Below are 15064 nucleotides of genomic sequence, written 5' to 3' on the forward strand. Positions count from 1 at the left end.
CTTATACATTCTGCAATCCTCACTTCAGGAACTATATTGAGAGCAGTCGGAAAGATATCATTAAAAATCAATAGAAAATTCAGAATCTAACAAGTAACAGGTCGGGCTTCCATGCACTACTATTTTTTATGGTCCAACATTGTAGCTATACTTACAAGCAGTTTCTCAACAATTATGTTGACAATCCACGCCTGAACGACTTCCTAGTAGAAAACATCCTCTCAGACCTATACAGTATAAATGTCAGTGCCCTAAGAGTAAAGTGCTTAAAAATTGTTTGTAAATTTGTTTATTAATAAAATGCATATATATATATTCAACAATGTCTTTAAATCTTCACTTTAGATTTCTTCATCGGTGTATAGGCAACTGTCGTGAACCACTAATGCCAGTAAATCATTTGGATTCACTGTATATTGATCTTGATTGACTGCAAAGTCAGGGTCGCATTTTCTACAGTACAATATAACTTCACTCTTGTCATATCTCCTTGTATATTCAATGATACTATTTGCATTCATATTATGAAACTCACGAGTTTCAAACTGACTATTTGAAGCAATATCACATACAGTGTTTTCAAATGGTGAATCACATTCGGTAACTGCCAAATAAAAATCAGTTGGTTTATAGTCATAAAAGGCAGTGTCGTCACAACGATGACGTAGAAAACAAATTGTCTTCTTACCCCAACAGTTTACTCGTAGACCTGGCTCCTCCTCCCATAATAATTTAATTCCACGACGATACCATTCTCGTAGAAATAAACTAAAATCATGTTTGGGATTCTTTCCAATCATAGCGGGGTAAGTATTCTCCCACTGATCACATTTATCATAGTGACAATTGGAGCACAGATGTCCTCTAGAGTGAGAGTCACAAATCTCCTCAAGATATGAATTACATCCTTTAATTTGTATAGCTTAGCCTCTATGTAATTTACAAGGATTACCTAATTCGCACTTTTCACTATAGTCATCAATAGTTGTACAATTCTCACATTGAGTCCAACTGCCAAGAGTGTACATGCATAGTGGACATGTATAGAATATTTTTTTTTTGGTTTCCAATATCAACTCTCTCTCACAGCTAAAACGAAACTGATCGTTCCTGCCGACGGATAAATTCAGGGTGGAGGAATGGGAGAGGAGTAACTCTGTGACGTCACCTCTTTCGAATGTTGGGGGGAGCCATCTAAATTGAAGCTATTGGCAATGATTTCAAAAGTGTTTCCACAATATTATTCTGCTTTGTTCCAATTAATATATCAGTAAATTGAGTATAAGCATTTGAGTCACATCGACAAAGCTTCATACAATAGTCCAATAAGGGAGAATCAGTTTTATTATATTGTCAAGTGTTCCCCGAGAGAATATCCTGCGTTGAAGAGATAACTCGAGAAAATCGTCATCCAAAATCAAATGTTTTTCCATAAACACTAGATTCGATCTAATTCTCTCTTTCTCAAATTTATTCATTTTTCAATCCTTTCACTCTGACTGCTGACACTAGACTGATCATGAATCGTTAGCCCTAGCATTCTAACCTGACAAAAAAGAAAGGGAACATTTTCGATTTCGAAACAATTCTATTGAATAATTACAACAATAATATTAAGCATGTACAATTAGCGATACGGTTTATTGTCTTCGATATGTTTCACTAATGCACTTGAAGCACATTGAAGTCTATTCACATGCGCTATATCAGCTTTTGCAGCGAAACATAATTGATCCTCCATTTTAAATTTGCTCGAGGATATCACATATCTTGCATATACTTCATCCCATTCCGGATAAAGTCGTGATCCTCTCGTGATTTCCACCGCAATGTTTGGTGCTCTTGTATTATTGCTACCAACTCCACTATCAACTTCTAATAGGGTAAACATTCCACTCATCATCAGCACAAATATATCCAAATGAGTAAAGTCAAACTGTTCTTCTCACTCCTTTGAATTCTATTCACAGACTAATAAAAAAAACTATAGAAAAAATCCTTTCCTTATATTCTCTGCAATCCTCTCCCGCTAATATGTAACCACCCCTGTGATTGGCTTAGAAGGAGTTGTAACCGACTCTCTGATTGGCTTAGAAGGAGGCATGTACTTCCTATTTCCCATTCCTTGATCAAAACATTCTCTTCACCGATTACGCAATCAATTTCTCAGAAATTCTCTCCCCTTCGTGGATCGATAATCCTTGAATAAATTATAGCCTGTCAGTGTTAAACTAAATTGTAGTTGGCAGCAGGGGTGAGGGATGGGAGTCGATAGGCCCTCCCTACTTTCAATGAGTTAATCAAGACAGTTTGTAAAATGAACCCCCAAGAATTTCAACTGGGAAGTCCAGCCTGCAAGATATGGGAACTTTCAGAGCTACCAACATAGCGGCTGATCACACGCAAACGATAACAAGAATATCATTGAAGCTGAAGGCCACGGAGAAGACCAGGCCACCCTTTTTTTTTACCACTGGTCACATTTTAGGTCTGGCCAATGAACAATTAAAGAAGAATTATTTTTTTCCCCAAATCCGAACAACTTCGATCTAGCTTAAAGAAAAAAGTATTCGAAGTAACATCGGAATTAACATGGATTTGCAAAAAACTACTATCACTGACAGTAGGTACCAATTTGTCTGTTTCGTTTTGGTTTACAATCCATTCAAATATAAAATAGTAGGAGACAATTCCCTATGTCTCCTATTTTTAACAGGAGACAAAGGAGCTGCCCAATCTGCTATTAATTAATAAATAACTACAACGTCACCAAGGCGAGTCTCCATTCCTTCTCTGTCATCAAGGATATTTTGTTGGAAGGTTTGGGTATGTCATCGATTTTTATAACTACACTTCAGTTGATGACAAAAACAACTACCAAAACAGGTTCTACTGAATACCTTTTTCATTCAGTAATTAACAAGTCCACCTTTTCGTCTTCCAGCATTTCTGTTGGTATTTCGTGTATTATAGAGACTACATTGAATCCTCTCTTGTATCCTTCAGAAGCTAACCCTGCACCTGATTCACGTCTATGTTTTCAAATCAGCGCAAAATCCGAAAACCAAAGGAACTAAGCCCGCCGACATAGTTGTTTGAGGGAAAACTTTTGTTTTTTAAGCAAAATTATCGTTTTATTCTGCTAAATGGTGAAATTTTTAGATTGTTTCTTTTTTGCATCCTTTTGCAATGCGTCCGACCTCGCTAAAGATTTGTCGTAAATTCTAGAAGTTGAGGAGGAACTCTTGATTAAGTGAAAACAGCACTTGTGCTGGCACGATTAAAAATTAAATTATACCCTATAGAAATCTTCCAAAAAAACTATTGTTTGGAGAAGTCAGACCCTAAAACCTTTCACGCACTCATGTTCTGGCAAGTCAAACAATTCGTGGTAACGAACTGTAAGTGAGGAGTGACCCGGCTCAATAGTAACCGAAACTCTAAGAAACGGAATTTGGATACGAATAGATACATCAGAAGAATCATATTTGTATGCTGATTTCATCAAATTTAATCTTACCCATCAAAAGTTACGCGCCTGAGAAAATTTGACTTATTTTTGAAAAAAGGGGGGAAAACCCCTAAAAGTCATAGAACTTTAATAAAAATCACACCATCAGATTCAGCTTATAAGATAACCCTACTATATATGTTTCAAGCTTCTATCTGCAAAAATGTGGAATTTTGTATTTTTTGCCAGAAGAAGGATCACTGATGCGTATTTTTTAGTTTGTTTGTTTTTTGTTTTGTTTTTTTGATTTTCCCAGGGGTGATCATATCGATTCAGTAGTCGTAGAATATCGTGAGAGGGCTCATTCGAACGGAAATTAAATGTTCTAGTGCCCTTTTTCAGTGACCAAAAAATTGGAGGGCAACTCGGCCCCCTCCCACGCTAATTTTTTTCCCGAAGTCACCCAAACAAAATTTTGAGATAGTCATTTTGTTCAGCATAGTCAAAAATCTAGTTAATATGTCTTTGAGGATGACTTAATCCCCCACTGTTCCCAGGGGAAGGGCTGCAAGTTATAAACTTTGCCCATTGTTTACATATATCTATCTATCTATGTATGCGAATTTCGTTTTAATTATTCATGTACGGTGAGCCAAAATCAAAGCTGCATTAATTAAAAATTTTTCAGAAATTAAGCAAAAAAAAAATTTTTTTAACTGAAAGTAAGGAGCGACATTAAAACTTAAAACGAACAGAAATTGTTCCGTATATGAAAGGGGCTGTCCTTTTATTGTTTTAAAAAATAAAGTTGTGAGACAGAGTCAAACTTTAGCGTAAAGAGCGAGGCGTTGAGGAGGAGACAATAAAACCAAATAAACTGCCCTTGTGTGTCAGGAGTCGTTCTTGAGACTTGGGATAAAAAGTCAAACTTTAGCATAGAGCAAGGTATTGAGGATGAGGCAGCCCCACTCATATACAAAATAATTTCTGTTCTTTTTAAGTTTTAATGCTGCTCCTTACTTTCAGTTGAAAATACTTGTTCTTTTTATTTGATTTCTGACCGTTTTTCAAGAAAATGCCGAAAAATCCGCCTTCCCCATGCGCTAATAATTTCCAACACATTGCAAATTATAGAAAACAGAGAACTAGGAGCTAAGAGAAAGACAAGTTTTATCTGTCAGGTTTCATACAATAACATACGCCAGAGATAATCCTAGCCATAAAGGCCCCGTTTGGTTGAGAAGGCTTGGGAAGAAATCTCAAGAGAGAAATTATCCAGGCAAGGATGTGGTGCACTCAGTAAAGGCCGTTGCACTATTACAATAGCAGACCATCCATCAGAGCTCAACACACAGATCGAAGTGGTCGTCGGACGTAATTCCAAAGTCCATTGGAGCCGGACAGGACTGTTCTTTGCCTGGTTCCCGCCGAAAGTAAGTAAGAAATCCTGCACAGTCCACAGTCTATTTTAACATAATAGGAGAAGATAACCTCGTTGGGGATAGAATTAGAGGCATTCTCAACTTTTCATTTTTGACCCTTCTTTTTTAAAGATTTTTATACGAACCGACTTTGCAGTTTGACCTCAGTGGGGATGTGGTGCAGAATCAGCATTATGTTGTCTTTTCCGCAACTCACCTGTCTGTGCGAATATAAGGTTGTAGAATATACAGATGCCTGGTAAAATAGTATTTTTAACATAACATTAGTAGCCAATGGAGGGACATATTCCCCTAACCTTGAAACGCAGTTTCTGGAAAAAAAGCAAAGCTACTCGTTCCGAGTGTCCAATTTTTGTATTTTATAATTTTGAAATGACATCAAATATGCTATATTTTTTTGCAAGAAACAAAAGCTTTTGTTGTTTAAAATGAATTAATTTAAAAAACTTTTTACACAAAACAAGTTTGTCAGAGAAAAGTAAAGGACTCCATTAAACAAAAAATGAGCAAAAAGTAAATTAAATAATCTACCAAGCGTGAAACTACAACAAATTAGCATCGATAAATAAATAAAACCCAAAACGAACAGAAATTAAAATAATTAACCGAGTCAAACTCAAAACGAGCAGAAATTAACATAAGTTGGTCAAAAAACCCCTAGGCCTTCCCAAGGCCAGAACAAAATTTGCACTTTACTGAAAAAATATAAATGTTTTTACTTTTGTTTTTAATAAATCAAAGAATATTAACATTTTAATTACTAAATATCAGTATATGTATATTAAACTGACAATGCACATTCATTTTTTATTATTTCCAATCACTTTCGACTATTAAAAAGGGCACTAGGAATTTCGATTTCCAATCGAATGAGTCTTTTTGGAAACGACAACGCTTTCTATAAACACCTGATAAGTAGAGTGTTACATTATACTTTGCTTGAAGCTATAGGAATCACTGTGCTATTTGCTTGATCCTCAACACCTTTTCAAAGAGAGTGAGTAGCCCCTCGCACCTATGTTTCATTTCTATGGGTTTTTGTTCCTTGCCATGCTATTTGCTTGGTCTATGTTCCTTGCCATGCTATTTGCTTGGCTTATTTTCCTTACCATGCTATTTGATTGGTTTGTTTTTCTGGCCATGCTAATTGCTTGGCTTATGTTCCTGGCCATGCTATTTGCTTGGCTTATGTTCCTTGGTACCTTTCCAGAGCATGTACTTACGGATTTGCTTGGTTTATGTTCCTTACCATGCTATTTGCTTGGTTTATGTTCCTTGCCATGCTATTTGCTTGGTTTATGTTCCTTGGAACCTTTTATAAAGCGATCAAACATGTTATATTTGGAACTAGGGACGAGATTGTGTAATGCAACCAGACTGGTTTCTGAGGCAACACCTATTTTTTGGAAAATTGTCTTTAGTCAAGACCAGTTTGTTAGGAATACGTCGCTGCTAATTAAAGAACGGGATGCTACACTCAGAATTGATTGATTGGCATATGGTGTTACCTCATTTACCAAAAAAATAACTCTATTTGCAAAAAAGGGTAGTGCATTTGCCAATTGGACTGTGTGAACGATATTAATTGTTGATGGAGTAATAGGAGCGTGAATCATCCTAATTGGTGATCGGGTCGTATGAAGGTGGTAAAAAAAAGGCTAAACTGATTATCGGTTAAGGTAACCCCGAAGGGCTTGTTAACTCAGGCAATTAAAGACCATTAAATAAAGACCATAAAATATGGTCTAACGTTATAATATACTAAAAAGTTGACACAAAGAGAGATGTAGATGTGAAGAAAAGAATTTTAATAAAGGAAGTCGGAACAATCCAGAGAAATCCTTACAAATGAAATATTGATGTATATATGAGTATGAACCATCAAGGATCATAAGCACCAACGACCCTAACCACCAGGGACCTCAACTCCAAAGGTTCCCCATCCCCAAACTCCAGGGGGGGGCCCTCCTCCTATTTTTTTTATATTTTTTTTTGTTTTTTTAACTTTCTTTTATTATTTTTTTTAACATGATATATTTTTCAACTTTTTTTTACATCTCTAAATCATATCAGAAAAATAGAATGACACTTGATTTAAATTTTAAAACATATTCTTGTCCAAACCCATACTCCTATTGATGAGGACTGATGATTCAATATTTTTTCATGACAAACAAATTTTTTTTTTTAATTAAATTTTTTTTGGACTTCGAAATTATTCAACTTTTTTTTTCTTTTCAACTTTTTTTTACATCTCTAAATCATATCAGAAAAATAGAATGACACTTTTGATTTAAATTTTAAAATATATTCTTGTGCATACCCATACTCCTATTGATGAGGACTGAAGGTTCTCATTCAATATTTTTTCATGAAAAACAAATAATATTTTTTTGAACTAAATGTTTTTTCGACTTCGAAATTATTCAACTTTTTTTTTCAACTTGTTTTTTTACATCTCTAAATCATATCAGAAAAATAGAATGACACTTTTGATTTAAATTTTAAAACATATTTTTTGTGCATACTCATACTCCTATTGATGAGGACTGATGGTTCTCATTCAATATTTTTTCATGAAAAAAAAAAAAAAATTTTTAACTAAGTTTTTTTGGGGCTTCGAAATTATTCAACTTTTTTTTCTTTTTTTTCAACTTTTTTTTTAATCTCTAAATCATATCAGAAAAATAGAATGACACTTTTGATTTAAATGTTAAAAAATATTCTTGTGCATACCCATACTCCTATTGATGAGGACTGATGGTTCTCATTCAATATTTTTTCATGAAAAACAAACTATTTTTTTTAACTTATTTTTTTTGGACTTCGAAATTATTCAACTTTTTTTTTCTTTTTTAATTTCTTTTATTTTTTAACGTGGTATTTTTTTAACTTTTTTTTACATCTCTTAGAATGACATGAAACATACTTAAAACAAAAAATTCGCATTTAATTGGAATAAGCAAACACCCACCCACACACACAGGCAGAAAGAGTGAAAGAGACAAAAAAAACATACAACTACTTAGATTCAGACACACAAACCGAGAAAGACATGCATTTGGAATAAGCAAACACCCGTCCAGACACACAGGCAAAAAGAGTGAGAGACAAAAGCACATACAAATACGTAGATTCAGACACACAAACCGAGAAAGACATACATTTGGAATAAGCAAACACCCACCCAGACACACAGGCAGAAAGAGTGAGACATACAAAAACACATACAAATACGTTGATTCAGACACACAAACCGAGAAAGACATGCATTTGGAATAAACAATCACCCGCCCAGACACACAGGCAAAAAGAGTGAGAGAGACAAAACACATACAAATACGTAGATTCAGACACATAAACCGAGAAAAAACATGCATTTGGAATAACTAAACACACACCCAGACACACAGGCAGAAAGAGTGAGAGAGACAAAAACACATACAAATACTTAGATTCAAACACACAAAACGAGAAAGACATGCATTTGGAATAAGCAAACATCCGCCCCAGACACACAGGCAAAAAGAGTGAGAGAGACAAAAACACATACAAATACGTAGATTCAGACACAAAAGCCGAGAAAGACATGCATTAAGAATAAGCAAACACCCACCCAGAAACACAGGCAAAAAGAGTGAGAGAGACATAAACGCATATAAATACGTAGATTGAGACACACAAACCGAGGAAGAAATGCATTTGGAATAAGCAAACACCCGCCCAGACACACAGGCAAAAAGAGTGACAGAGACAAAAACACATACAAATACGTAAATTCAGACACACAAACCGAGAAAGACATGCATTTGGAATAAGCAAAAACCCACCCAGACACTCAGGCAGAAAGAGTGAGAGAGACAAAAAGACATAAAAATATGTAGATTCAGACAATCAAACCGAGAAAAATATGCATTTGGAATAAGCAAACACCCGCCCAGACACACGGGCAAAAAGAGTGAGAAAGACAAAACACATAGAAGTACATACATTCAGACACACAAACTGAAAAAGACATGCATTGGAATAAGCAAACAGCCACCCAGACACGTGGCAAAAAGAGTTAGATAGACAACAAACACATACAAATACGTAGATTCAGACACACAATCCGAGAAAGGCATGCATTGGAATAAGCAAACACCCGCCCAGACACGCAGGCAAAAAGAGTGAGAGAGACAAAAACACATGCAAATACGTAGATTCAGACACAAAAACCGAAAAAGACTTGCATTTGGTATAAGCAAACACCAACCCAGACACGCAGGCAAAAAGAGCGAGAGAGACAAAAACACATACAAATACGTCGATTCAGTCACAAACACCGAGAAAGACATGCATTGGAATTAGCCAACACCCGCCAAGACACATAGGCAAAAAGAGTGAGAGAGACAAAAACACATACAAATACGTAGATTCAGACACAAAAACCGAGAAAGACATGCATTTGGTATAAGCAAACACCAACCCAGACACGCAGGCAAAAAGAGTGAGAGAGACAAAAACACATGCAAATACGTAGATTCAGACACAAAAACCGAAAATGACTTGCATTTGGAATAAGCAAACACCTGCCCAGACACACAGGCAAAAAGAGTGATAGAGACAAAAATACATAAAAATAAGTATATTAAGACACAAAAACCGATAAATTCATGCATTTGAATAAGCAAACACCCACCCAGACACACCGGCAAAATGAGTGAGAAAGACAAAAACACATAAAAAAATGTTGATTCAGACACAAAAACTGAGAAAGACATGTATTGGAATAAGCAAACACCCGCCCAGACACGCAGGCAAAAAGAGTGAGAGAAAAAAACACATGCAAATACGTAGATTCAGACACAAAAACCGAAAATGACTTGCATTTGGAATAAGCAAACACCTGCCCAGACACACAGGCAAAAAGAGTGATAGAGACAAAAATACATACAAACACGTAGATTCAGACACACAAACCGAGAAAGGCATGCATTTGGAATAAGCAAACACCCACCCAGACACACATGCAGAAAGACTGAGAGAGACAAACACATACAAATACGTAGATTCAGACACACAAACCGAGAAAGACATGCATTTGGAATAAGCAAACACCCGCCCAGATACACAGGCAAAGAGAGTGAGAGAGATAAAAAACGCATACAAATAAGTAGATTCAGACACAAAAACTGAAAAAGACATGCATTTGGAATAAGCAAACACCCACCCAGACACACAGGCAAAAAGAGTGAGAGAGTCAAAAACACATACAAATACGTAGATTCAGACACACAAACCGAGAAAGACATGCACTTGGAATAAGCAAACACCCACCCAGACACACAGGCAAAAAGAGTGAGAGAGACAAAACACATACAAATACGTTGATTCAGACGTACATACCGAGAAGACATGCATTGGAATAAGCAAACACCCTTGCTTATTCCAATGCATGTCTTTCTCGGTTTGTGTGACTGAATCTACGTATTTGTATGTAGTTTTGTCTCTCTCATTCTTTTTGCCTGTGTGTCTGGGCGGGTGTTTGCTTATTTCAATGCATGTCTTTCTCGGTATGTGCGTCTGAATCTACGTATTTTTATGTGTTTTTGTCTCTCTCACTCTTTTTGCCTGTGTGTCTGGGTGGGTGTTTGCTTATTCCAAATGCATGTCTTCCTCGGTTTTTGTGTCTGAATCTACGTATTTGTATGCGTTTTTGTCTCTCTCACTCTTTCTGCCTGTGTGTCTGGGCGGGTGTTTGCGTATTCCAAATGTATGTCTTTCTCGTGTTGTGTGTCTGAATCTAGGTATTTGTATGTTTTTTTGTCTCTCTCACTCTTTCTGCCTGTGTGTCTGGGCTGGTGTTTGCTTATTCCAAATGCATGTCTTTTCGGTTTTGTGTCTGAATCTACGTATTTGTATGTGTTTTTGTCTATCTCAATCTTTTTGCCTGTGTGTCTGGGCGGGTGTTTGCTTATTCCAATACATTTCTTTCTCGGTTTGTGCGTCTGAATCTACGTATTTTTATGTGTTTTTGTCTCTCTCACTCTTTTTTGCCTGTGTGTCTGGGCGGGTGTTTGCTTATTCCAATACATGCCTTTCTCAGTTTGTGTGTCTGAATCTACGTATTTGTATGGGTTTTTGTCTCTCTCTCTTTTTGCTTGTGAGTCTGGGCGGTGGTTTGCTTATTCCAGTGCATATCTTTCTCGGTTTGAGTGTCTGACTCTACATATTTGTGTGTGTTTTTGTCTCTCTTACTTTTTCTGACTGCGGGTCGTGGTGGGCGTTTTCTTATTCCAAATGAATGTCTTTCTCGGTTTATGTGTCTGAATCTACGTATTTGGATGTGTTTTTATATCTCTCACTCTTTCTGCCTGTGTGCCTGGTCGGGTATTTGCTTATTCGAAATGCATGTCTTTCTCGGTTTGTGTGTCTGAATCAACGTATTTGTATGTGTTTTTGTCTCTCTCACTCTTTATGCCTTTGTGTCTGGGCGGGTGTTTGCTTATTCCAAATGAATGTCTTTCTCGGTTTATGTGTCTGAATCTACGTATTTGTATGTATTTTTGTCTCTCTTACTCTTTCTGCCTGTGTGTCTGGGGGGTTGTTTGCTTATTCCAATTAAATGCACATTTGTTATGTTTTAAGTATGTTTCATGTCATTCTAAGAGATGTAAAATAAGTTAAAAAAATTGTATTTTAAAAAATAAAAGAAATTAAAAAAAAAGAAAAAAGTTGAATTATTACGAAGTAAAAAAAAAAATAGTTAAAAAAAAATAGTTTGTTGTTGATGAAAAAATATTGAATGAGAACCATCAGTCCTCATCAATAGGAGTATGGGTATGCACAAGAACATTTTTTAAAATTTAAATCTAAAGTGCCAATCTATTTTTCTGATATGATTTAGAGATATAAAAAAAGTTGAAAAGAAAGAAAAAAGTTGAATAATTTCGAAGTAAAAAAAAAAGTTAGTTGAAAAAAAAATGTGTTTTTCATGAAAAAATATTGAATGAGAATCATCAGTCCCCATCAATAGGAGCATGGGTATGCACAGGAATATGACTTAAAATTTAAACCTAAAGTGTCAATCTATTTTTCTGATATAATTTAGAGATTTAAAAAAAGTTGAAAATAAAAAATAAGTTGAATAATTTCGAAGTCCAAACAAAATTTAGTTAAAAAAAATTTGTTTTTCATGAAAAAATATTGAATGAGAACCATCAGTCCTCATCAATAGGAGTATGGGTATGCACAAGAATATGTTTTAAAATTTAAATCAAAAGTGTCAATCTATTTTTCTGATATGATTTAGAGATGTAAAAAAAGTTGAAAAGAAAGAAAAAAGTTGAATAATTTCGAAGTAAAAAAAAAAGTTAGTTGAAAAAAAAATGTGTTTTTCATGAAAAAATATTTAATGAGAACCATCAGTCCTCATCAATAGGAGTATGGGTATGCACAAGAAAATGTTCTAAAATTTAAATCAAAAGTGTCATTCTATTTTTCTGATGATTTAGAGATGTAACAAAAGTTGAACAGAAAAAAAAGTTGAATAATTTCGAAGTCCCAAAAAAAATTTAATTAAAAAAAAAATTTGTTTTTCATGAAAAAATATTGGATGAGAACCATCAGGCCTCATCAATACGAGTATGGGTATGCACAAGAATGTTTTAAAATTTAAATCAAGTGTCATTCTATTTTTCTGATATGATTTAGAGATGTAAAAAAAAAGTTGAAAAAATATATCATGTTAAAAAAAATAATAAAAAAAGTTAAAAAAAAACTTAAAAAAAACAGGGGGAGGGGGCAAGAAAGTTGGAGGGGAGGGGTTCCCCGTGGAGTTTGGGGATAGGGGAGCTTTGGGGTTGAGGTCTCAGGTGGTTAGGGTCTTTGGTGCTTATGAGTATGGCAAAAAGAGTATGCTTCCTAAATAGTGTCTCCTTGACGGTTCATACTCATATACACCTCACTACTTGATTTGTAAGGATTTCTATGGATTGTTCTGAATTTCTTTATTATAATTATGTTCTTGCCATCTACATCTCTCTTAGTATCAACTTTTTAGTATAATAAAACCTTAGACCATATTTTAAATTGATAACACTGTTCAAACGCCTCTTGTGTATTATACAGAACACATCGAAGAAGTAAAGCTAGGTCAAGTCACAAGGTCATTCTATCATCGTTAGCCATTTTCATAGATTGATGTTGTTCCAAATTTATAACAAATTGCCTGAGTTAACAAGACCTTCGGGGTTACCTTAACTGATAATCAGTTTAGCCCTTTTTTTACCACCTTCATACGGTCCGATCACTAATTAGGATAATTCACACCCCTTTTATTCCATCAACAATTAATATCGTTCATACAGTCCAATTCGCAAATGCTATACCCTTTTTCGCAAATAGTTACGTTTTTGGTAAATGATTTAACACCATATGCCAATCAATCAATTCTGAGTGTAGCATCCCGTTCTTTAATTAGCAGTAACGTATTCCTAACAAACTAGTCTTGACTAAAGACAATTGTCCAAAAAATAGGTGTTGCCTCAGAAACCAGTCTGGTTGCATTACACAATCTCGTCCCTAGTTCCAAATATAACATGTTTGCTCGCTTTATAAAAGGTTCCAAGGAACATAAACCAAGCAAATAGCATGGCAAGGAACATAAACCAAGCAAATAGCATGGTAAGGAACATAAACCAAGCAAATCCATAAGTACATGCTCTGGAAAGGTACCAAGGAACATAAACCAAGCAAATAGCATGGTCAGGAACATAAGCCAAGCAAATAGCATGGTCAGGAACATAAGCCAAGCAAATAGCATTGTAAGGAACATAAGCCAAGCAAATAGCATGGTAAGGAACATAGACCAGGCAAATAGCATAGTAAGGAACAAAAAACCCATGGAAATGGAACATAGATGCATGGGTTACTCACTCTCTTTGAAAAGGTGTAGAGCATCAAGCAAATAGCACAGTGATTCCTATAGATTCAAGCACAGTATAATGTAACACTCTACTCTTATATGCCCCCAGGGTATAAATTACAACCCTTACCCTAAGGTCTGTTAGGGTGGTTGTCATCCTCTAAGACCAAATTTCCAGAGCTTTCAACTACGTTAAACAACATGGCTATCTCAAAATTTTGATTGGATGTGTTTGGGGAAATGGTGGGCGTGAGAGGGGCGGTAGTCGCTCTCCAATCACTTTCAACTATTAAAAATGGCCCTAGCCCTTTAAATTTCCAATTAAATGAGCCCTTTTGAAGTTTTTACGACAAAACTTTCAATAAAAATCTTATATGCCCACAGGGCATAACTTACAACCCTTGCCCTGAGTGTTGGGGGGGGGGTGTCATTCTCAAAGACTTAATTTCCAGAACTTTCTACTACACTGAACAAAATGGCTATCTGAAAATTTTGATTGGATTAGTTTGGAGGAATGGTGCGCGTGGTTGCGAGGGGGTTGTTTTCATCCTTAAAGACCTGAACTCCAAAACTTTCAACTACGTTGAATAAAATGGCTATCTAAAATATTGATTAGATGTCTTTGGGGGAAAGGTCGGGGCGAGAGGGGGGTTAGTTGCCTTCAAATTACTTTCGACTATTAAAAAGGACACTAGCCCTTTGAATTTCCAATTGAATGAACCCTTTTTCAAGTTTCTTCGACATTTCTATAAAAACCTTATATGCCCCCAGGGCATAACTTATAACCCTTACCCTAAGGGCTGTGGGGGGAGTGTCCTGCTCAAAGGTATAATTTCCTGAACTTTGAACTGCATGGAACAATATGGCTATCTCGAAATCTTTATTGGATGTGTTTGGGGAAATGGTGGGCGTGGAAGGGGTGTTAGTTGCTTTCCAATAACTTTCGACTATTAAAAAGGGCACTAGCCATTTCAATTTCCAATCGAATGAGCCCTTTTTTAAGTTTCTACGACAACGGGTTATATAAAAACCTTGTTGACCCCCTGAGCATAATTTACAACCCTTGCCCTGAGGGCTGTGGGGGGGTTGTCATCTTCACAAACATAATGTTCGGATCTTAACACTACGTTGAAAAAATTAGCGATCTAAAAAAGTTGATTGGATGTGTGTGGGGAAAAATTGAGAGTGAGAGACGGGTTGGCTGCTCATTTTCTACTGTTGAAAAGAACATTAGTCCTTTGAATTTCCAATCGAATGAGCCTT

The sequence above is a fragment of the Artemia sp. Qi Xiang Cuo genome, chromosome 21, assembly GCF_049724085.1.
Source record: "Artemia sp. Qi Xiang Cuo chromosome 21, ASM4972408v1, whole genome shotgun sequence".
Classification (NCBI taxonomy): Eukaryota; Metazoa; Arthropoda; class Branchiopoda; order Anostraca; family Artemiidae; genus Artemia; species Artemia sp. Qi Xiang Cuo.